The sequence below is a fragment of the Pan paniscus genome, chromosome 11, assembly GCF_029289425.2.
Source record: "Pan paniscus chromosome 11, NHGRI_mPanPan1-v2.0_pri, whole genome shotgun sequence".
Classification (NCBI taxonomy): domain Eukaryota; kingdom Metazoa; phylum Chordata; class Mammalia; order Primates; family Hominidae; genus Pan; species Pan paniscus.
Window position 1 is genome coordinate 100,971,496 of NC_073260.2, and position 24,216 is coordinate 100,995,711.

At 41.8% G+C, this 24,216-nt stretch overlaps 1 long non-coding RNA gene across 1 annotated transcript in view; it reads left to right on the forward strand.

Moving 5' to 3' along the window:
• Window positions 1-24,216, forward strand: part of LOC117981658 (uncharacterized) — a 153,357-nt gene that overhangs the window by 105,633 nt on the left and 23,508 nt on the right. Inside the window, exons 13-15 of the long non-coding RNA XR_008619746.1 lie at window positions 14,410-14,530; window positions 15,230-17,307; window positions 18,943-19,106. This is a non-coding gene — a long non-coding RNA (uncharacterized LOC117981658). The remainder of the gene's footprint in view (window positions 1-14,409; window positions 14,531-15,229; window positions 17,308-18,942; window positions 19,107-24,216) is intronic.

The window sequence follows — 24,216 nt, forward strand, 5'->3', positions numbered from 1 at the left end:
ACTAGGGAGGCTGCATACAGGCCAGACTTCACTACCCCCTTACTGTTCTGCTAGCACTGAAGCCACTTCAATGGAGGACAGATTTATAAGAGGATTCCTTTCTCATCATAGTCAGTCCCTGTCCAACTTTTTGATTCTAAAGAAATTTGCAATGGTCTGGAATTTTCTTGACAGCACACATTTCCATTTTCTAAAAAATCTACTAAAAGCCAGGTTTTTTATACCCATCATTTCATTTGCTACTACTCTACAACCACCACTGGCTACATTTGTTGAGTGCTTACATGCCAGGCCCTGTGCTAAGCACTTTATGTAGATAATAGGAGTTCATCTTCACAACAACCCATGCAATAGGGCCATGACTACCTCTCTTCTTCAGAGGAAGAAACAGGCTTCCAGAGGTAAAGTCGTTTGATCAGGTTCACTGAACACTAAGTGGACAGGCCATGAATCCAACCTAGCCATTCTTAACTGCACAGTTTGCACTCCTAACCATCACTTTGTACAACCCTGCAAGTAACTAAATATTGCTTTTAAAGAAGATGAAATTGAGAATTAGACAGGGTTAAATCCAGAACCCAGGCCTCTCTGGTTTAGAGCCATGTTCTCATTTGTTATAGTTTGTGGCCAAAGCATTTCTTCATATAAATTGTTTTATCCCAGGTAACTGACCTTGAATCCTGTGATCTTCAGAATAACTTGGTGAAATTGGTATTGGTTTATGGTGTAATGATATTTCTGGTCTTATGTCTGATCATGCCATGCTTTCTCAACCTTGATGGTAGAAAGTACATAAAAGGAGACTATCTGCGTCATAAATGATTAACTGTGAAATCCCAGAAAGTCAGTTTGGGCTTGCTGACTTTCACTGAATACCAAGCACTCTGCTAACATTAAGGCTGATACATGGGAAAATTTTTCCCTCTTTCTTTGGAGTTTACAATCTTCAGAGAAATGCAGGACAGCTATTTATTTTTGTATTTATGCAAATTATATAGACATAAAGAGTAGTTAAAATATAAAAACAACATATGGTTTAGAAGCATTTCTGTAAGTGTTCCTGGCGTCTCCAGATACAGAAATAGCATGGCTGCTAATAACATGGCTTCCTCAGCAAACAATGATCACAGTGCTTAGCCTCTCTCAGAATATGAGAGGTGAGGGACTCTTCGAGAAGTGGGTGCAATTTTTTTACTTACACACTAGTTTTCCATCCTCCTTCATAACAAATAACTGCCATTTTAAGGAAGTTGAAGCTGGGGGAAAAGGGGGGAGGGCTGAGGTGACAGAATCAAACACAGCAAAACTCACTTATGGGATCTAGCCTGTCTTCTTGGGCTGAAACCAGCCAAAAACACTGATCTATATTATACAGCAAACTTGACACACTTAGCAGAATTTGATTGAAGTTCAAGCCTCTAAATTAGAAATATTTAAGGACAGCATAGAACCAGCTCCTTAATCAATGAGCCTAATAATATCTCTTACTAATCAGAAGAAAAGAACCAAAAAAAAAAAAATTTTTTTTAAAGGGAAGATAAAGAAAGATGGACCTGCCAGTTATCAGAGTCTGTCTACATGCCAGGGTTGTTGTGTCATATTATCTTCATAACAAGCAAGGGGAGCAGATGCTATTCTTAGTTCTCCATGTTGTAGATGGGAAAACTGAGGTTTCAGAGTTTAAGGGATTTGCCCAAGATCATGCAGCTAAGGAAGTGGTAGGCTCAGAATCCTTACCCAACTCTTTCTAATGTGAGAAAAACCTGTACTTTCCTACCTTAGTGGAAAGCTTTCCTGAAAGACTCCTAATCACTGCCAAGTGGCGTTTGCAGTCTCTGGGCACATCCTGCCTTGATATTTGGCAGAAACCGTGGAAACCGAAGGTGAGCAGTGTGGCCAGAAAGCAGCTGGGGACTCTTCAGTTCTCTCTCCTTCCAAGCTGGTGGACGAGAAGCACAGCCCTCGCTTTATACACCAGGCTTCATTGGTTCTTTGCACCACAATGCAGCCCCAGTGCCTACAGTGCAGAAAGAAATTAATTTTCCCAATATTATGTAATTTTTGGCATGTACTGAATGCAGCCAGAGAGACTAAGCCAGGATTGTATCAAGGACTTATGCCTGTGTCTGTGCAGAGGGATGTGCAGTTGCCATAGCAGCAATCAATCTACTAAATAACTAGTAACATAAACTGATTCAAAGGCAAAGACTGATTTGGGTCAGAGAATTGCACTCTATAAAGCACAACTTCTTGGTGACTTCTGAGGGTTTTTTTTAGCTTTTATGGGTGGCCCTAGAGATGTATAGTGAGTGACTGCTCAGATGCAAGAGGGTGTGTGTACCTCAAGAGGAGATCAGCATGCTGTTCTCAGGCAGTCAGAATAGAGAATTCCATGGAACGTGCCATGAAACTGCTTCCACTGCATATCAATTTCCAGGGGCTTAGGAGGACCAGGAACAAAAATAATAGCATCCAATTATTGAGTTCTTACCATGTCCTAGGATGCTTCTCGGTGCTTTACAAGCATCTTGTCAACAATCCTGCAAAATGGGATTTATCACCACTTTTCTACAGATGTGGACACTAACATTAATATGCCCCGAGTTATACAATTACCAGGTGTAGATTGAGGATTCACACTCAGGTGGGTTTCATACAGATGCTGTTCCCTCTCCACCCTGCCATACAGCTTCTCTACCTTGGACTTTCTCTGAAAGGGAAGGATATTTCTTCTTGGCCACCCACATGGTGAGGATTGCAGTGTTCTGATTCTGCTTTGCACATTGTGGAATGCTACTAATTATTTTTAATCCAACATGAAAACTGTTAGGGCAGGAGGACTTGCAGCCCCTAGAGGTAGCACTGACTAATTCCAAAGATTTGTGTTGTCATACTCAAAGAAAATTTATTTTTTCTTTTCCTTGAGATTTTAGAATAGTATCAAGTATTCTGTTGTCTCCTTTTGATCTTGCCAAGCTTTTGGGTAAACCTGGACTAGGGAGAAAGAATTTCTGAATTATAATAAAAGGTGGCATGTTGTAAGCAGAAACCAGTGACTGGATAGTCTATGTTGCCTTATGGGCTGTGCTACTTTGTAGATGTGTGATCTTGGGCAATTACTTCAATTCTTTTAGCCTCAGTTCTCAACTCTGTGCAATGGGAATGATTATGATAATAGTGTGATGATGATGCCAACTAACTCTCAGTTGCCTAAAATACTTTTGGGAATGCGAGGTAAAAATTGCCTCACAGTCTTAAGAGTTGAAGACTCCTGCAGACTCCCTTGCAACAGGGAATATATTCCCTCATCCATATATCCTAATTTTTTTTTATTTGCTTTTTGGCTTAGCAACTCTCCATTAAATGTTTGTAAAATGAAGGAAGTCTAGGAAAGCAATTCATACAGTGGTGTCACATGGTTACGGTTTAATGAATACTCATTTTCTGTTTAAACAAAGGCTAAATTTTAGAGAATCTTTCATCTACAGTTTTTAGTTGCTAGTTTGATTCAGTATCTCAGAAGAACTTGAGCCCCAGGAACTTGGAGGAAGGAGATTTATTTGGACATTTGGAAGTACTTTTATGTTTTGCCTTCCTTCTTTCTGACTCTGTGGCTGAAAGTCAGGATGTAAGGTAAGAGATGTTAACTGAGTGTCGCCCTGGAGGCCTCACCTTCCCAGGGCCCACAGCCACAGAGCCTGGGTCGAGAACGCCGGAAATGGGCTTTAGTCAATGGGCAATTGACATGGCTGTGCCAGCTGGAATACACCTCTAGGAGCTGCATAGGTGAGTTCATTTGGGGGGTTCCTATTGTTTCTCAGTCTCTTCCCTGAAAGGACGACATTTCTGGTGAAAAGATAGTCTCTGAGCCGGCCCTTTTTACATGGACTGTCAGTGGGTTATAAACATCATACGGGCAGGGCTGGGCAGCATTTTGAACTTGTGACCTGGAGGTGAAAACTCTGCCCGTCCCTTCTAATCATTCTTCCCCATGCGGTAGTATTTTTGTATTGACCTATAGCCCCTCTACTGGTTTTCTGTACATGGCACTGCTGTAATCTGTGGCTTTAAAATAAGTGCTCAGTTTTCTTCCTGTGCGTGGACATTGATTTTTTTAAAAATCCTAGAATGCAAACGGAACCTGTGCCTGCTATCTGAATATCTCTAATTAGACTACTTGTGCAAATCTACCAATTGACTTTAATAGATTGAACCCAAGTCTGCAATTGTGTTGGAGGGGAAATGAGATTGCCTTGCCTCTCAAGTTATCTTCAGTACTTTGAAAGCAGACAGATTTCCCAAATTCAAGATACAACAGTAGGCAAAAGTTCCTGAGACACTGGAGGCACTATGTAATCATCACACAGGTAAATTATCTCTGCCATGAGAAAATTGGAGCAGTAAATGAAACATTAGTCCACTTCAATAGGAGGTCATATATGTTTCAGTGCCATGTCAACCTGCTTCTCAGATTATATAGAATTGTGACAGCCATTCATGCCTTCATTTTTTTAGTCCTTTTTCTCTTTATATTCTGCTGAGCTTTGTTTTACTTGAGCTTCTTTGCCTTCTACCAATTAAGCCCAAAATTGGCAGTTAAGACAAAATACAAATGAAAGGGAGGGTGCGGTGAGAAAGTAGAAAGACAATGGAGAATAAAGTTGAAAATTGATCTTTTCTTCCTTCCTCTCTGGCAGCTGTGTTGAGCAAAGGAGATACTGAGCATTGCATGACAGGGAACCAATAATTTGCCAGGTTTGAATCCCTGAGCAGTCTTGAGTAAAACCGTAGGGGACAAAGGTTTGCTATTTGAGCCTATCCTCTCCCCATCTGACCTCGCTGCTTCAGTTTCTGAACCCCCGCTGGGCTCTTCCACATGCAACAACTTTGGGTAACATTTATCAAGGTTTGCTGTATGCCATCCACTGTTCTAAGTGTTTCATGTGGACTACCTCATGATTATCTTATAAAAACCCTAAAAAGAACCATCATCTCCATTTCCAGATGAGAAAGCTGAAGCAGTAGAGAAGTGTAGTACTTGCATGAAGGTCACAGTTATAAAGAGGTGGGAATAGGATTCAAAAGAGAGCATCCTTGCATTTTCTAATTATAAAAATATTCTGCCTTTATCATAGAAAACCTGAAAAATATGCAAAAGCATATGGAAGAAAATAAAGCCATCCACGCTACTGCTCTTATAAAACCACAATTACAGCAGTTTGTTGCAGTTCTTTCCTTTTTAAAAATATAAATAGCGGCCGGATGTGGTGGCTCACACCTGTAATCCCAGCACTTTGGGAGGCCAAGGCGGGCAGATCACGAGGTCAGGAGTTTGAGACCAGCCTGGCCAACATAGTGAAACCCTGTCTCTAATAAAAATACAAAAATTATCTGGGCATGGTGGTGCGCACCTGTAGCCCCAGCTACTCGGGAGGCTGAGGCAGGAGAATCGCTTGAACCCGTGAGGCAAAGGTTGCAGTGAGCCAAGATTGCCCCACTGCACTCCAGACTAGGTGGCAGAGTGAGACTCTGTCTCAAAATATATATATGAATATATTTTAAAATGAATATATTGTTGAGTTCATACTTTCAATAGAGTTTTTATGGTCCTTTTAGTAAAAATTGGAAGTGAACATTTTTCTATGCCATTATAATTTCTTCCTTTGGATAGTCCATGATGTAATTAACCATGCCCCTATTGTACATGTAGGATATTTCTGGTACTTGCATTTTAACAGTGGAATAAAAGCACACTTTAAGGGGAAAATGAATATTTTTAATGTGTGAAGTCAGGAAGGGGTGGCCTTTGGAATCAAGAAGTCATTTGATCTAGATTTATTTTTATTTCTCAGGTTGTCATGTTCACTTTTTATTTGTATACATTCTAAGCCATCTTTAGAGAATGTATACGTTCCTAAGCTTGCTTTCCTTTGACATCTGTACTTACAGAAAAGTGTAATTTCACCTTAAGACTGACTGACTGACTGACAATCTGTAAAGCAAAACTTATTCAAGAGCTGCAGTGGACTTCTTTTGCTGGCATATTTCCTAGGTTTCCTGGAAAATCTTCACAGCATTCCACTGTCTGTAGTCACATCTGGACTGTACACCCCAGGAAGTGCCTCATTTTCAACTCAATCACACACTTATTGTTTGTTACTGTGGTGGGGTGGGGGGAGCAAGGGGCAAGATACTCAACAGGCCAATGGGAGGAAATAGCCATCACACGTCGTTCTTGTCATCAAGGACATACCCATCTAGCCAAGGATGAGAATGAAGAGCAACAATGATGACTTTCATAAGTGCTGTGATACATGTGGTTATAAAGGGTTATGGGAGGCCGATCCAGTGGCTCATGCCTGTAATCCCAGCACTTTGGGAGGCCAAGGCAGGTGGACCACTTGAGGTCAGGAGTTCGAGACCAGCCTGCTGAACGTGGTGAAACCGCGTCTCTACAAAAAATACAAAATTAGCCAGGCGTGGTGGTGAATGCCTGTAATCCCAGCTACTCGGGAGGCTGTGGCAGGAGAATCGCTTGAATCCGGGAGGCAGAGGTTGCAGTGAGCTGAGATCACACCACTGCACTTCAACCTGAGTGACAAGAGCGAAACTCTGTCTAAAAAAAAAAAAAAAAAAAAAAGGGTTATGGGAACCCAGCTTAAGGAGCATGTTTCCTAGGAAGAACAGGTATCAGCAGATGTGGTTTAAGCTCAGCTTGGAAAGATGATTATGAATTATGAAAGTAAATGAGGTGGGGGAAGGGTACACCTTACAAAGGGAATGTTACACATAAAGGCATAAGGTGGGAGTTGTTAAGGAAACACATGCAATACAGGGTGGGTCAAGCAGAGGATAGATAGTAGTTGAAGATTAAATTTTTGCCTAGTGTTCCATCATTGGAATGCTAAGCTTGTGGGAGTTATTTATATCCTCCCTGCTGCTCAAGGTCATTGCCAAGGTCTGATTTTTCACACACAAAAATTTGCAACCTCCAGCATAAATGGGTTAAAGAGCTGGGCAGGGATGAGATTATGGAAAGTGTTTAGTGCCAACTTTAGAGGTTTTGGACTTTAGTCGCTGGTGCATACATGAGGCATTTAGACAAAGAGGAACCTGATTACCTCTTTCAGGGGCTCACAAATTTGGAAGCGGCATCTTAGGTACCAGTTGCATTACCCCCTTACTCATCTTTCCTTCCGTCCACTCCTCCTTTATAACTTGGTTCCTCTTATATGCTCTGGCCTTTGGAAATTTATTCAAAAACCTTGTTATATGTTAATATAAAGTTTTTCAACCATCGATATCCAGTAGAACCATTTAGAACATCTGCAGTTAACTCATTCATCTGTAGGTTAACTCATGGCCTACAACATTGTGGTCTACTATGGCGGGCCCTGTGTCATTTCTGCCTTTGGTTGGTCATGCCTTTGGTTGACTTATGGTTGGTCAGCTACTGGACAAAAAAACAACACTGGAAGCTCAGTCACTTAAGGCATTTGCTCCTTTCCATTGCGGTCTAATATGGGTCAGGGCAGATGTGTGTGGAGGGGTGGGATGGCTGTGCTCTGCTTATTCATTCATGGTTCCAGGCTCCCCTAGGTCTTCCATTCACGTTTCATTGGATGGAACTCAGTCTCAAGGCCACACCTCATCTAGGGGAGGCTGGGAATATGGGCACAGAAGATGAACCCAGGGAGAAAAGGAAATGGGATTTGGTGAACACACAACTATAGTATATATGCATATGACTGAAATTATAGTTTCTCTTTTATGGGAGGCATCAGCAAAACCACAAGTCAGGCTTTCTGATTTGGGGACATCCCATTCCCACAAATATTTTATCGCTTATGAAACTTATCTAATCCAGTTTGGATGTACAGTCTGACTTATTTGCCCAGATTTTCTATTTCTGCCTCTTATCCAGAATTTATTTTCCATTTTTGTCCCCATTTGGTAAAGCTCTTATAAAGATGTTTATAATTTCTACTTTCACTCTGATGTTGAAGTGATGATTGTGAATCAACCTTCAAGTTGTAAATGCAAAATTGAATATTCTATCAAAATAGTTCTCTCTGTTAATTTGGAGACATCTTAAATAGAAGGTAAATCAGAAGCTTGTGAAAGGCTGAAAACAGTAAGACAGTGTGTTCAGACTACATTTATAATAGAGGAAACTGCTAAAAATTATTTTCAATTTGATGTGATTTATCTGTATAAAAGTGTGACTCTATTGTGCCTTTTGCCCTAATCTTTATATAGAATAACATTTGCTGTTTTTACCTTGTCCTCCACCAAACCAATCATTCTGTCATATAAGTCATATATTTTGTTTTGTTCTGTCACCTCCACACCTGCCTTATTTAATTCCGTGCAATCAGGAATGTGCTAGGGAGAATATAATTAGCACTGCCAACAGACTAGCAATGAAATTGCATCTCTGTATGGAAGAAGAAAGAGATGCTGCTGGGTAAGGAAATAGATTTTAGTTTAAAATTACACAGGAACAATTGGAGACCCAAAGGATAGGAATCGTTGAAATACAAAATATGCTTTGGTGATATCATTTGACAATTAATAGGTCTTTTCGGGTCTTTCCCTTCATCCCTTCTTCCCCCAGCCTCCCTCTTCCCTGCCCAGCAGTCTATGAGAGTCAGAGAGAGAAAGGCATTATGCTGTCTCTTTACCACCAGGATTATGTTCCTGATAGAAAGCAGGTTGCTCACTCCTATTCGACCTTCAGATAACTTCAATGACACTGCCTTGAGAAGGGCTCCCCTGAGCAATGAGGCTAGGCTTGAAAGAGTTCCCTCAGTTTGCTTCCTTAGCATTCAGACTCCCTGTCTAATACTAATGATACTTTATCTATCAGTAAATTATTGTAATCCTGGTATCTAGCATAATTCCCAGCACATGGTTGACACTCAGCCAATATCTGAATGAATGAAAGAATGCATGCTATTTGTAAATAGGAGAAGCTTTAGAAACAGGCATACGTGGGTTTCTACTTTGGCTCTGCTGGTTCCTAGCTCCATGTTTGTGGGCAATTTATTCATTCCTTTCATGATCCAATCACTATAGCTGCAAAATAAAGATGGTGGTCCTAATTGTAGGGTTGGTCTGAGGATTAAGTGAGACAATGTATATGCAGCCCTAGAAGAATTCTTATCACACAAATGTAAATTAAATATTAGTTCTGTGATCTGTGGGAAAACATGGAGGGTTCAGAGCAGGGGTGTGTTGGAGCAAAAGTTGTGATTTATGAGAGATGAATCTGATGAAAAGGTGCAGAAGAGATGAGGAAGGTAGTGAAGAAACTGCTGTGTTATCCTTAGTATAAGGTAATGAGGGCAGGGAGCAACTAATATCCTGGATGGAGTATGTAGACCTAGATACCATCTCTGGGTGGAGCAGTTCATTTTGTTAAACTGGCATTCATATGACATTTAAGTGGCATATGAATGTGCTAACCCCTCACTGAGCCCCCTTACTAAACTGTTGGCTATCTTGTCAACAGGTACTGATTCAGCTTAGTCAGGCCCATAACCAAATGAGGAACAGTTACTCATTTAGACCCCTTCATAAATGGGGTTTATTTTAAAGACATCCTGCAATTTACTACAATTGAAACAGGAAGGCTATGAGGATCCAAGGCAGTTGCTTCATCTCTCTTGACTGTCACTACTTCACAGTCAGAGTGTGTCTACTTCTTTCTGTGTATTTACTCTTTTATGTTTTGCTGATTAATTTCCAAACTGCTCTAATTCAAATCCCACAGGATAGCTATCTGTCTTAGTTACCATCAGTCCATTTAGAGTTTGCTTTATGCTAGACCAGCTCATGAGTCCTCAGCCTGGCTGGGAATGAACTTGGGGGCTCTTCTTGTCACTTATGAAGAAGGCCGCTAGGGTGAACTAAAAAGAGACATTGGGAATGATAAGACACCATGACCGCTATGCTCAGGACAGAGCAGTTGTGAGGGCAACATAAGTTTGTTACTGCTATTAGAAAAACTTGTCCCATATGTTGGCTTAATTAAACACGGGCCTACTCTGATGGCAGCGGCTCAGTGACATAAGCAGGATAAAGAATATGGTTTCCAGAGCATCTGGAAGAAGAGGTAAATATGACGTCATCAGAGAGTGTGCCCCATAAAAATGCATTTAATAATTCAAGAAATAGTTATTGGTGTCTTATGTGTTCACAGTTCCAAGCACTGTACTAGGTACTGAAAATACAGTGATGAATAAGAGAGGGTCTCTGCCCTTGTGTAGCTTACACTCTCATGAAGAGAGGCAATTAAAAGGTAAGCAAATAAATATGTGATTTCATATCAGGTAGAGATAGGCCTTATTATGGAGACAAATATAATAGCATGCGGGGCTGGTAGGTATAGTAGATTACCAATCCCATTTACTCTTTCACATGGACACAAAGATAGAGTGTATTTGTCAACTTCCTTTGCAGTTCAGTGTGGCCATTTGACTGAGTTCTGGCCAATAAAATGTGAAAAGAAGTGACGTGACACTTGCAGGCATGGACCATAACAATTTTTAATGTATGGTCCTTCATGCTTTTTTCTATTTTGGTTGACTTGGAGGGAGTCCACTCCTGGGACAACTGTGGGCACTGTGTTAAAAGAAGTGGAGCCACAGAATCCTTGAATCACTGGATGGAGGAATACTTATCAGCTCTAAGTGCCTATATAGAATGGTCATGTGAGTGAGAAATAAACTGTGTTAAACCAGTGGTTCTCAAAATTGGGTCCCTAGACTAGCAGCATCAGCATCACCTGAGGTTTTAGTCTGTTTGTGATGCTATGACAAAATACCTAAGACTGGGTAATTTATAAATAATAGAAATGTATTTCTCATAGTTCTGGGGACTGGGAAGTCCAAGATCAGAGCAAAGCAGATCTGGTATCTAGTGAAGGCTGTTTTCTGCTTCCAAGATGGCACTTTGAACACTGTGTCCCCACATGGTAAAAGGGACAAAAGGGGAAAAGGAGTCTAGCTAGTTCCGGCTGGTCCTTCTATAAGGTCACTAATCTCATTAATGAGAGTGGAGCCCTCATGGCCTATTCACCTCCTAAAGTAAAGACTCCACCTACTAATACTTGATATGGTTTGGCTGTGTCTCCACCCAAATCTCATCTTGAATCGTAACTCCCACAATTCCCATGTGTTGTGGGAAGAACCCGGTGGAAGGTGGTTGAATTATGGGAGTGGGTCTTTCCTGCATTGTCCTCGTGATAGTGAATAAGTCTCATGAGATCTGATGGTTTTAAAAACAGGAGTTTCCCTGCACAGTCTCTCTTGGCTTGTCTGCCACCATGTGAGACGTGCTTTTCACCTTCCACCATGATTGTGAGGTCTCCCCAGCCACATGGAACTGTAAGTTCAATAAACCTCTTTCTTTTGTAAATTGCCCAGCCTCCAGTATGTCTCTATCAGCAGCATGAAAATGGACTAATACAACACTGTTGCAGTGGGGATTGTTTTAACTGGAGGTGACAAAAACATTCAAGCCATAGCACCTGGGAACTTGCCACAAATGGATATTCATGAGCCCCACCCTAGATATACTGAATCTTGGAGGGGTGGGGTCTAGCAAACTGTGTTTTAAAAAGTCCTCAAAATGATCCGGATGCACCCGAAAGTTTAGGACTGTTTTAAGTCACTGAGATTCTAGAGTTTGTTCATGACATCAGCAAGCATTAGCTTAACCAATACACAGAGTAATTTGGATGGCAGGAGTGAAGTTAGCAGTTTGAAATGGAGTGGTCATGTCCTTCTGAGGAAGGATACATAATTAAGAGGGAGGGAGGAAGCCATATGAAGATGTAGAAGAAGATCATTTTAAGCACTGGAAAGCTATTGCAATGAACTTGAGAGAACAAGTCTGGTATTTTTGCAGAAAAAACAAGAGTGCAATGTGGTCAGAGTAGAATGTTTATGGGAAAAGGGTAGGAGATGAGATCAGAGAGGACAGCAGGAGCCACATCACATGGTGTAAGGGGCTGTGAGTAAGGCTTTAGTTGCTCTTCTAAGTACAATGTGCTTATTCAGCAATTTTTTTCTTTTTAAAATTGTGGTAAAATGCACATAACATAAAAGTTACTATTTTAACTATTTTTAAGTGTATAATTTAGTGGCATTAAGTACATTGACAATGTTGTGCAACCATCACCATTAACCCATTTTGAGAACTTTTTCATCATCTCAAACAGAAACTCTGTACCTACTAAACAGCTCCCATTACCCCTTCCCCTTCACGCCCCTGTCTCCTGGTAACCCCTAATCTAATTTCTGTCTCTATGAATTTGCCTATTTTAGGCATCTCACATACATGTACAATATTTATCCTTGTGTGTCAAGCTTATTTAACTTAGTATAACATTTCCAAGGTCCATCCATGTTGCACATGTGTCAGAATTTCCTTCTTTTTAAAGGCTGAATAATATCCCATTGTATGTATTATATGCCACATTTTGCTTATCCGTTCATCTGTGATGCACACTTGGGTTGTTTCCCACTTCTGGCAATTGTGAATAATGCCACTGTGAACATTGGTGTACAAGGATGAGTGTGTGTATGAGTCCCTACTCTCAATTCTTTTGGATCAACAAGCTTTTTGAGTGCCCTGGTGCTGTGTACTGAGAATGAGGAGAAGCATAGGATCTGTTCTGGTCAAGGCACTCATTCCAGGGAGGGAGAAGATAAGTGAAAATCAGCTGCAATGTATGGGAGTGCTAGAGGTATGCTCATATAGAGCACCTAGGAGGATCACTAGAGGGTGTCAGGGAAGGCTTCCTGGAGGCAGCAGTGCTGAGCTCCATCTGAAAGAACAAGTAGAAATTAGGTGAAGAGAAGGAGTGGCATTTTAGGGAGATCGATGGTAGAGCATCAAAGCAAAGAGGCGTGAGTGTGTAACTCCTCTGGAGAAGCTCAAGCTGGCAGAGGAGGGATGAAGAATGGCTAAGGATGGAGTAGGAGAGAGTGGTGAGTGATAGGGCCACAGAAATAAGCAAGGGCCTGGCTGCAGAGGATTTGGCAAGAGATGTTGAGGAGCCTGACACTAATCCCTTAGGGCAATGGTTCTTAATCTTGACTGCACTTGAGAATTGCTCAGCAGCTTTCAAAAAACACCAGTGCCAAGCCTGAGTTCCACCCCCATAGATTCTGGTTTAATTGGTCTGGGTTGGGGCCAGAACATTGGCATTTTTTAAATTTCCCCAGGTAATTCCAGTGTGCAGCCAGGGTTGAGAAGTACTGCCTCAGGCAATGGGGAAGCTTTTGGAGGGTTTTAAGCAAGGGAGTAACAAGATCAGATTCTTTCTTAACCACTTGCACATATTTCAATGTAAAGTGAATTTTATAGCTGAGGAGGCCTCCTTGGGGAAAGAGGCCCTTCTCTGTTCTCTGAGAATCATTTTCTTTTCCACTATAAAATGAAGATACTACCTACATACTTCAAGGGCTGCCATAGGATTACACAACATTGCATTTTGTCCCTATCCAGGGTAGATGGAGAGCACATTTTTTTCCTGGGCAAAGCTAACAGTACAGAGAAAACGTAGGCAGGGTCCTTTATTCTCAAGATTCTGAGACCCACGCTAGGGGTAGCCCTGGAAGGCAGCATTGCTCCCCCCTCCACCATCCCAGAAAGACAAAAGCAGCCTTCCATTTGTGTGGCTAAGTCTCCCTCAGGCAGAGAGCCACTGGGGGTCTGAGCTTCTCTGGTCTTGGCACTCTGCTGGGATCGCGTCAGAGTCTCATTTCCTTAACAGGAGACTTCCTGATGAGCAGGATGAATTTACAGTGTATTTGACCGGAATGAAAAGTAAAAGCTGATGCAGCTGTGTGTGATAACGATGAGGGGGATGAGGGAGAGTGAGGCGGCACCTGCCTGCTGACTTCATCACAGGCTCCATGCTGTGGCAGCAGTTGTGTAGTGTTTGCTTGTTTCCATCTCTATCTGGAGCAAAAATCCTATAGCAGAGCCACTCACGCAACTCCCTTCTCTCCCCTTCCCAGGAGGGAGGTGTGTGACTGGGTTCAAAACACAAATATTAAGAACCCTGATTCTGATTTGCATCTTTTCTTTCTTAGGGCACAGCAGCCCTTAATTTTTGGGGGAGTGGGGATCTTGTTTCCTCTGCCTTTACTATTCCTTGAGGGCTTGAACCATGCCCTTAGTCATTTTGTACTTTGAGTACATTAGGTGGACAAAAAAAAAAAAATGAGCGTTCAATTGACAAAGGATGTTGGAATTGATTGTGCTAGAAAGTAGGGGAATGAAGATGACTTGGGTGGCCTTGGGACTTGGAGAGAAGTGAGGTTATGGGGAGGTCTCCACATCTCTCTCCTAGTGCAAGTTAATTTTACTCCTGTATGTTTGTGATTTTCATAGGTTCAAGTTGCCCCCAGAGTAGTGAAATTCCAAGCCTCTTCTACTCCACTGACAGCAGTGCCAAGTTTAACATGAGAGTACCTGGGATGAGACATCCAGAAACAACAGCATGTTTGGAAGGGTACACCAAGATCTTGCATATCCTTGATGCTTTTTGCATCAAGATATAGACAAATCAACGCAATGTTTTAGATTTTATGTGCTCTTTGAGGTCACAAATAAAATCTAAAACAGCATTGATTTATCTACACCTCTGCTCTCTCTCATTTAAGTGGATAAATAAGTAGCTGATGGTAATTTTGGGGGATCCTATATCCAATGGCCTAAATGTTAAAGGGTGTAATGTTTCTCTTCTCTCTAGATGGTAAACCTCACCTTGTTAGCTAGATTTATTTTTAGGCTTTATACTCTTTTTTCAAAATAAGTTGATTCTTTCATTTAAAAATAGGATCGTGGGGTTAATAGTGCATTCAGGGTAAGCATGTCAGCCTGTGGCTGTCTATGGGGCTGTCCTAGAGCCATGGCCCAATAGGGGGCCCTATGATTCCTAACCTCAGTAACAGGGCCTGGCCATGCATGCATGCTCAGATGATGGGCCATCTGTGCCCTGCCTTGAGCCAACACATAAAGTACCTCACTTGCGAATTAAAGGTAAGGAAGCCTTAGGCTTCCTAGGTCATTATGAATGTGGAAACCAGCCTCTTTTAAGAGGAACTAAAAGAAAGGACCCTACTGAAAATATGCCAAACATATTTTATAAATTACTTCTTTGAACTCTTACTAACCTTGTGAGACAGGATTTTTTATCCCTGTTTTACAGATGGAGAAATTGAAGCTCCAAATGGCTAAGCAATCTACCCAAGATCACACAGCCAGATTGGTGGCATCTAAAATTCGAACCCAGTCCTGATGTGCTGAACTTCGCATCTGGATTTCTCGAAAAGTTAAGGATTGATATGCTGGGCTGGTAATTCCTTATTGTGGAGGGCTTCTTTGTGTATTGTAGGATGTCTAACAGTATCCCTGGCTTCTATTCTACATCGTAGTAGCACCCCTACTCCTATATGACAACCAAAAATATCTCCAGGTAGTTAGTTGTCTCCTGATGGGCAACATCACCCCACTCCCAGTTGATCACTACTGCCCTGTGTTAACATATGTTTTCTCATATAATTCTCACAACAACCCTATACACTAGGTGCCATTATCATCCCCATTTTGAAGATGAAGAAATGAAACCCAGAGAAATTGGGAGTTGATGAGGGTCACAAAGCTTGTAAATGGCTCTCATTTTTTCCTGGGTATAAAGTGGTAGAACTAGTGAAGATGATGAGAGGCTGAATATTTCATTGGTTGATACCAGGCAAGTGCAACTCCGAAGTCTTGATTTTATTGCTGCTTTATTAGGCATTTGAAAAATTTAGTGCTTATGACACTAATAACCAGGAGTAGGCTGTTAAAATTCAAATTCTTGATAGAATCAAATTCAGTAGATCTGCAGTGGGCACAGAAATGTGTATTATAAAACATAGCTACACTGATTGGCGGTGCTGTTGTCCAGGGAACCTAAGCGTGAAACATGGAACATTGTGCCCCTAAAAGAAAATTTCGGGAGAAAGAATGGAGATGATAAGCGGAAAGGAGAGGATTTGGGATGAGACCTGATGTGCAACTACTTGCACAATTCAGTTTAACTGCCACACAAAGAGGGCACCGAATATGCATTATACCAAGTGACCTGCAATGCTTGGATGAGGGGTCTACTGTAGACCTTGGGATGATGCATCCAATGCCTTCAAATCACTACTCACTCTTGGCTAGTGTTGAATCCCAAGGCTGAGTGGGCTGCCTCCTTTGGAAGCTTAGTGCATCCTGAGGTTCTAAAAATGGTTACAGTGAAACAAAAACAGCTGTGTCAATTTCCAATTTCCGCTCTATTCAGATTCACACTCTGCCTCCTCTCCTCTCTTAGAGGCAGTGGGACACAGGCACACACATGCACTCATTCCACCTCCTTTCCTCCCTCAGGCATGGAAGGACATGAGCGTGCACACAAGCAGGCACACACAGACACACATGCGCGCACTCTGCCGCCTCTCTCTCACTTACTTGAGTTCATTTCCCCATGGAGAGGGAATGTTTCTAGTTTTCCAAAAAGGAATGGCAAACAAGAGAAGCCACAAGAGCCTAGACTACAATAAAATGCTACAATATGCTTTCAAGCTGGAGCGACTAAAAAGCTGGGAAGAGAAAGCGGCAGTATAATGTCTATTTTTATCTTCAACTATAATCTACCCACTTATAGTTTCATAGCTGTCAGGAGGCAGAAAAGGACATGTAATCAGCCTACCGTTCTCTGCTCGCATCCTACACCTGTGTGGCATGAATGTGGGTGTGTGTGCACGTACACAGATACTTTAACACACTGTCAGAGGGTTTGATTGAACTCACACCTGAAGCCAGATTTTTTTTAGAAGTTGTCCCTTTGTTCATTATTTCTTGGCCAGACACAGAAAATTAGAAGCAGGTTATTGAAACCCATTTTCTGGGTCCTGAAGGATAACTGTTAGACTTGGATGATCAGAAGGAGCAGCTATGCACCTATTAGTCTTTGTCAGCCTTGGCCACACTGGGTTATGGGGATTCCTAACCTCCTGAACACTACTCACTAGTTTGGTGATTATCTATCTCCTTGAGAGAAGGCAAGTATGGCCCAATGGAAATAGCACAGCCTTGGAGTCGGGACACCTGAGCATCTTGCCTCATTCTGCCATGTACAAACTCTGTGACCTCCAGCAAGTTCCTTTACCACTCTGAACCACAGTGTCCTCATCTGCAGAGGGACGACAACCCCTATTTGATGATTGTTGGGAGAATTCAAGATAATGTATGCAAACAGTAAGTGTTATATGGTAGAGGCTAAAGAAACGCTGACTACTGTTATTTTTGTTATTGCTGTTTTATCTGCATTATTATTTTATTAATAGTAGTCGTAGAAGTAGTAGAGGTAGTTTGGGGTTTGATTTCTACATCTGTTCTATAGTCTTTGTTCTGTTTCAATTGTTACTCTCCTATATTGGTGGTGTGAGGTATCACATAAGGTTCCTACATCATCATCATAAGCAAGGCAGAGGAAGGACCTGTTTTGGGTGTAAGGCTTAGCTTTTGAAAAACGTCTGGGATGCCCTAGTCTCCTTTAACATGCTGGCAGATAAAGGACTTAAAATCTTAATGGAGAAGTTCAGTCCCTTGAAAGCTCCTTCTATCAGAAGCTTCCTTTTTAGCTGTTTCAGTGACATCTTAGTACATATGGGGGAACTGAGAGTAAGTTTGGTGATAATTCTTCAGAAAGTCAAGCACCTGGAGTCATACAGGTCTCCATTCAAGGGCTGTCCCTGCCTTTTATTAACCACATGAACTTGTGTATTTTGTTGAACCTTTGAAGGACTCAAATTTTCTCATCCATAAAACAATACGTTTACAGTGATATGGTGAGGTTCAAAGTGTGAAAACACTATAAACCCTAGAGGATCAGATAACTGTTAACATGCTACTGTTATCGTAAAATATTGCAGGAGGATGATCTGGCCTTTACAAGTTTTGAAGTCTAAAGAAACACAGTAATTCCTGTGGGCTCCAAACTAGTTTTTTGCAAATGAAGTATTATTTTTGAGCATAGGTCTCCCTCTGTGCATTACTCCCAGCCTGCGTGCGGACCCTGAGCTACACACCACACAGTCATGCCTTTGTCTGGAAGCTCATTAATGCAGCAACAACTTCAACAGAAGAGCAGCTGTGTGGTGGTGTCTGGCTCACTGAGAGGGACACACAGGTCCTGCTGCTGCTATTAAGCATTTGCAAGGTGACAGATTGCCTCAATGACGTGTCCATGTGCTTCCTCATTATAATGCCTCAGGTCTAGAAAAAAAGCCTGGACCCACCAAAAAGCTTTCACAGATTGGAAAGTGCACAGTTTGGGGGTGTTTAGCACTTCAGCACATGCTCTGTGACTGTGCATTCAAGGCAACATGTCACAAGAAATTAGTCTGCAGCAGGCCACATATGTCAGCCAGCCGGTGGAAGCATTTGCCCAACACCCAGGCAAGAGACTCAGAAGAAAAGGCTTCTCACCTTAAATCGCCCTCACGGTTAGCACATTGGTGAGATCATCCAGAATCCTCTGCTCAGGTACAATATTGCTGTGGAGAAGCAGGAGCTTGGATAAAGGGAGAAGTAACCAGGAGGTGCTAAGGGGGGGGAAAAAGGGCATCTCATGCCATTTACTTTGCATCAGGCAGAGAGAGATTTGCGTTGCACACAATATCACATAATATAACAGTCCTGCCAAGTGAGCACTATTAATATCTGAATTTCCAGATGGGAAGATGGAAGCTAGGAGAGGCCATGTGTCTTGAAAGCCATCTAACTAGGGAGTCCCCCAAAGATCTCTTAAAATCTAAAGTCTACCGACACTCCTTCCCTTCCATTGAGCATGTGCCTGAAATGTGATGAGGTTGATTTTCTTTGTGACAGACTTACCTACACTTGTACATTCAACTATCATCTTCTTCAAAGAAGAAACTGTGGCAGGTGCTATTCCACAACCCATGTTTATGTTCAAGCTTTGCTGGATTCCTGTTTGGGAATTTCCTTCCGAGGCGGGCGGTGTCACATTCATTTGAAGTCAGTCAATAATGGTGAGTTATTGCCTCTTGCAGGTAGGTTTACAAGGGGTAAAGAGAATGATTAGGACTGCATTGTTAAAGTCTGTGCAGGAGATGACTGAAAGTCAGGGGCAGTAGTGGTGGAGGCAAGGGCAGATGTGAAAGAATTGAAAAGATACAGTGACTAACTTGCTACGGGAGAAACATTTGCAGCTTGGGAGACTGTATCTATAGTAGTGCAGTTTTCTAACTAAATATAGCAGGAAGAGGAATGATTTTCTGGAAAAATTGGTGGTGGTAGGGGGGCAGATAGGGAAGGAAATGGGCAGAATGTGCTCCCTGTAAGACTTAGGCATTGGTTTGGAAGTTAGGAGAGAGTTCCAAACTGTTGCTAAAGAGTTGGGACTTTCTGATAAATGAATGACCAAGGAAACAATGGGAGGAGATATGATGGAGAAGGTGGAACAATGAAGAGGGAAGAACACTGAAGCTTAATGATGGTTAAAGGGTATATGAGGAAAGGGAGTGATGTTAGTAATCTTCAAGTAGCAACGCCTCTGTTTCAAGCAGATCTTTGAAGATAGCCAGTTGTAAATCGACTGAACATTTGTGAGAGCAGGGAGACAAACATAGTCATGTGGCTTAGGCCAGTCACCTTGTCCAGGCTTGGTCTTATGAAAATGGTCAAAGCAGGTAGAGTGATGCTAAGTGAAAAAATCAGATGTTTGCCAGCCACTGTGTACACACAGACACTCCCATGGGGCACCCTTCAGCCACAGAGTAAGATTATTTGGGCCTGACTGGCGGAACTCTGCTTTGAAGGGTAAATTTGGGAGAGAAAAATTCAAGCAAATATTCAACCCTTCTTTTCCTACTAATGGGATCTCCATTCTCTGGGATTCGGTGTAATCTGCAAGTTCCTGAAGAGCCACGAAGTGTGGAAGGAAGTAACAGTGTGGCATACGGCAAGAAGAAAACACTAGCTTATTACAGTCAGTCCCCTCTTAAGACTTCATGCCTAAAACAGCAATTCAGTTTTTTCTCCTGCTTAATTGACGCTCTTTTCCTTAGAGGGGCATGCCATGGGCCTAAACTGTATGGATTATATGTGTTAAACAGAAGGCAGTGTCAGGGAAAACAAAGGAGAAGACATGGGAGAAGACAAAGGCAGGCTAGACTCTGAAACAGTTGTTCATACTGTGGCAAACACTTCAGTTCTCTGGGCTTTAGCTTCCTCAATGTCAAATGAAGGCTTTGATGTGGACTCTTAAGTTTGTCCCTACTCAGATATCAGAGAATATCTGTGATGTACAAGTGAACATGCAAACCCATTTATACATGTATTTCACAAATAACAGTTCCCAGTAATCGGAGAGTACTTAAATAAGGCCAAAATAAGCCCATGGTTTCTTTGATAGCTGGGTCACAGAGGCTCTGACCTCCATCTGTTTTCTTCCCTAAATTTCACTGCAGTCCTCAGGATTGCAATGCTAGTACAGAGGTGTCCTCCTCTTTGCTTATTTGCTGCCTCCTCCAGGCGAATGAAAAGCCTGATGCAGCCCTCAAAGGGGCATCTGATTAAGTAATGGTGTCTGATAAGATTCATGCTGGAACCTTGAAAGTCTCAAAGAGATTGAGATTGGCCAGCCCTCAAGCTCCTGCTTTCACAGTGCCTTGCTTGATTCTCTGAAGACCTCAGTGTAAGCCTCCATTCTTATAACGTTACATTAAAAACCTAAGCTCCTTACTATGGTCTGTAAGTCCTAAATGACTGGGCCTCTGCCCACCAGCCCAGGTTCCTAATGCTGTGCTTCCTGGTTGCTAAGCCCCAGCCACAGTACCTTTCTTATGGTTGCTCAAATACACTTAACCCCACCTCTCCCTCAGGCTTCTCTCTGCATCTGACCCTATTGCACCTCCAACATCTCTCTTTCTTTCTTTCTTTCTTTCTTTTTTTATTATACTTTAAGTTTTAGGGTACATGTGCACAACGTACAGGTTTGTTACCTATGGATACATGTGCCATGCTGGTGTGCTGCACCCATTAACTCATCATTTAACATTAGGTATATCTCCTAATGCTATCCCTCCCTCCTCCCCCTACCCCACAACAGGCCCTGGTGTGTGATGTTCCCCTTCCTGTGTCCATCTGTTCTCATTGTTCAATTCCCACCTATGAGTGAGAACATGCGGTATTTGGTTTTTTGTCCGTGCGATAGTTTGCAGAGAATGATGGTTTCCAGCTTCATCCATGTCCCTACAAAGGACATGAGCTCATCATTTTTTATAGCTGCATAGTATTCCATGGTGTATATGTGTCACATTTTCTTAATCCAGTCTGTCATTGTTGGACATTTGGGTTGGTTCCAAGTCTTTGCTATTGTGAATAGTGCCACAATAAACATATGTGTGCATGTGTCTTTATAGCAGCATGATTTATAATCCTTTGGGTATATACCCAGTAATGGGATGGCTGGGTCAAATGGTGTTTCTAGTCCTAGATCCCTGAGGAATCACCACACTGTCTTCCACAATGGTTGAACTAGTTTACAGTTCCACCAACAGTGTAAAAGTGTTCCTATTTCTCCACATCCTCTCCAGCACCTGTTGTTTCCTGACTTTTTAATGGTCGCTATTCTAATTGGTATGAGATGGTATCTCCTTGTGGTTTTGATTTGCATTTCTCTGATGGCCAGTGATGGTGAGCATTTTTTCATGTGTCTTTTGGCTGCATGAATGTCTTCTTTACTGGTACCAAAACAGAGATATAGACCAATGGAACAGAACAGAGCCCTCAGAAATAATGCCACATATCTACAACTATCTGATCTTTGACAAACCTGACAAAAAGAAGAAATGGGGAAAGGATTCCCTATTTAATAAATGGTGCTGAGAAAACTGGCTAGCCATATGTAGAAAGCTGAAACTGGATCCCTTCCTTACACCTTATACAAAAATCAATTCAAGATGGATTAAAGACTTAAATGTTAGACCTAAAACCGTAAAAACCCTAGAAGAAAACCTAGGCAATACCATTCAGGACATAGGCATGGGCAAGGACTTCATGTCTAAAACACCAAACGCAATGGCAACAAAAGCCAAAATTCACAAATGGGATCTAATTAAACTAAAGAGCTTCTGCACAGCAAAAGAAACTACCATCCGAGTGAACAGGCAACCTACAGAATGGGAGAAAATTTTTGCAATGTACTTATCTGACAAAGGGCTAATATCCAGCATCTACAATGAACTCCAACAAATTTACAAGAAACAAACAAACAACCCCATCAACAAGTGGGTGAAGGATATGAACAGACACTTCTTTCTTTCTTTCTTTTCTTTGCTTCCTTCCTTCCTTTCCTCCTTCCTCCCTTTCCTTTCCTTTCCTTTGTTTCTCCTTTGTTCCTTTCTTTCCTTTTCCTTTTTTCTTTCTTTCTTTCTTTCTTTCTTTCTTTCTTTCTTTCTTTCTTTCTTTCTTTTCTTTCTGTCTGTCTGTCTGTCTTTCTGTCTTTTCTGTCTTTCTGTCTTTCTTTCTTTCTCTCTTTCTCTTTCTTTGTCTTTCTTTATTTTCCTTCTTTCCCAGGCTGGACTGCAGTAGTGTGACACAGCTCACTGCAGCCTCTAACTCTTAGGCTCAAACAATCCTCTCATGTCAGCGCCTCAAGTAGTTGGGACTACAGGTGTGGGCTACCACACCTGGCTAATTTTTGTAATTTTTTTTTTTTTTTTTTTGGTAGAGATGGGGTTTTGCCATGTCATCCAGGCTGGTATCCAACTCATGAGCTCAAGCGATCCACCCGCCTTGGCCTCTCAAAATCCTGGGATTACAGGCATGAGACATTGCACTCGAACCAGCATCATTTTCTATCCCTATCCCCTTCATGCTCTCTACTTCAGCCACCCTGGCCTCCTTGCTGTTCTCTGAGCCTGCCAACCGTACACTCACCTCAGGGCCTTTGCACTTCCTATTTCCTCCGTGTGGGGTAACATTTACTCCTGTCTGATCTCACATGGTAGCTTCTTCACTTCTTTTAGCTCTCTACTTAAGTGTCACTTCCTCAGACAAGCCTTCACAGAATACCCCATATATAATAAAATATGAAATACCAATTTTGTATCATTTTTTTTGCATCCAGCTTTCTTTTTCTTCATAAGCATACTTGATATTGTTATATTTGTTTATTGACTATCTCTGCATACTAGAATGTAAGCTCCAGGAGGACAGTGACTTTGTTCATTGCTTTATCCTGAGCACCTAGAATGGTGCCTGGCATAGGGTAGATGCTTAATAAGTGCTTTTTGAATGACAAAAAAAAATAAATTAACAAACAGTAGAGAATGTGCTCTAAGAGTTATCTCTCTTGGTGGTACAATTCTTTCAACTCATTCCTGTTGTGATTAAGAAAGATAAGATCCTTATTTTCGTGGCCTTTATGTTCTAGCAGGAGAGGTAGTTGAAAAAGTATGCCTATATTTTCATTTCAGATGATAGCATGTCCTATGAAGAACATAAAGGAGGGAAATGGGAAAGACCGTGGCTGGGTTGGGATGATGGAAGTTCTTTTAGGTAGGGTGGTTAGGAAAGACTTCTGTTTCAAAAGATGTGTGCAAGTGAAGAATTGAGGAAATAGCAGGTGTAAAGCCCCTGAGGTTGGAATAAGTTAAGTATATTTGAGCCAACATAAGAATGCCAGTGTAGTTGGAACTTGGTGAACAGGAAGGAGAGTACTAGGTGGGCAGAGGCCCAGTCCTTTAGGACTTACAAACCATAGTAAGGAGCTTAGATTTTATTCTAAGGGTAATGAGAAGTCATCCACTGAACCAGGCTGGCCCGGTCAAGTTTTAGTGTATAGCCTGTTTATAATTCCACTGGCCTTGACCCTGCTGTGGGATCCAGGTTACACAATCCAGAGTCCCGCCTTCTGGACAGTTTATTTTATAAGGCTGCATGATGTCCTTTCTCATCATCCGGTTTTAGTTACAGCAAGACAGTCCATCACACACATTTTAAAATAAATATATTTGATATTCATCTGGGAAGAGTCAAGGTCCCATTCTTTGTTTTCCAGGTTTAGGAGAAGAGGTCTACCTCATTTCTCTCTTAATGCCCATACATGATACTTCAGCGTCAAAACTCTGGACT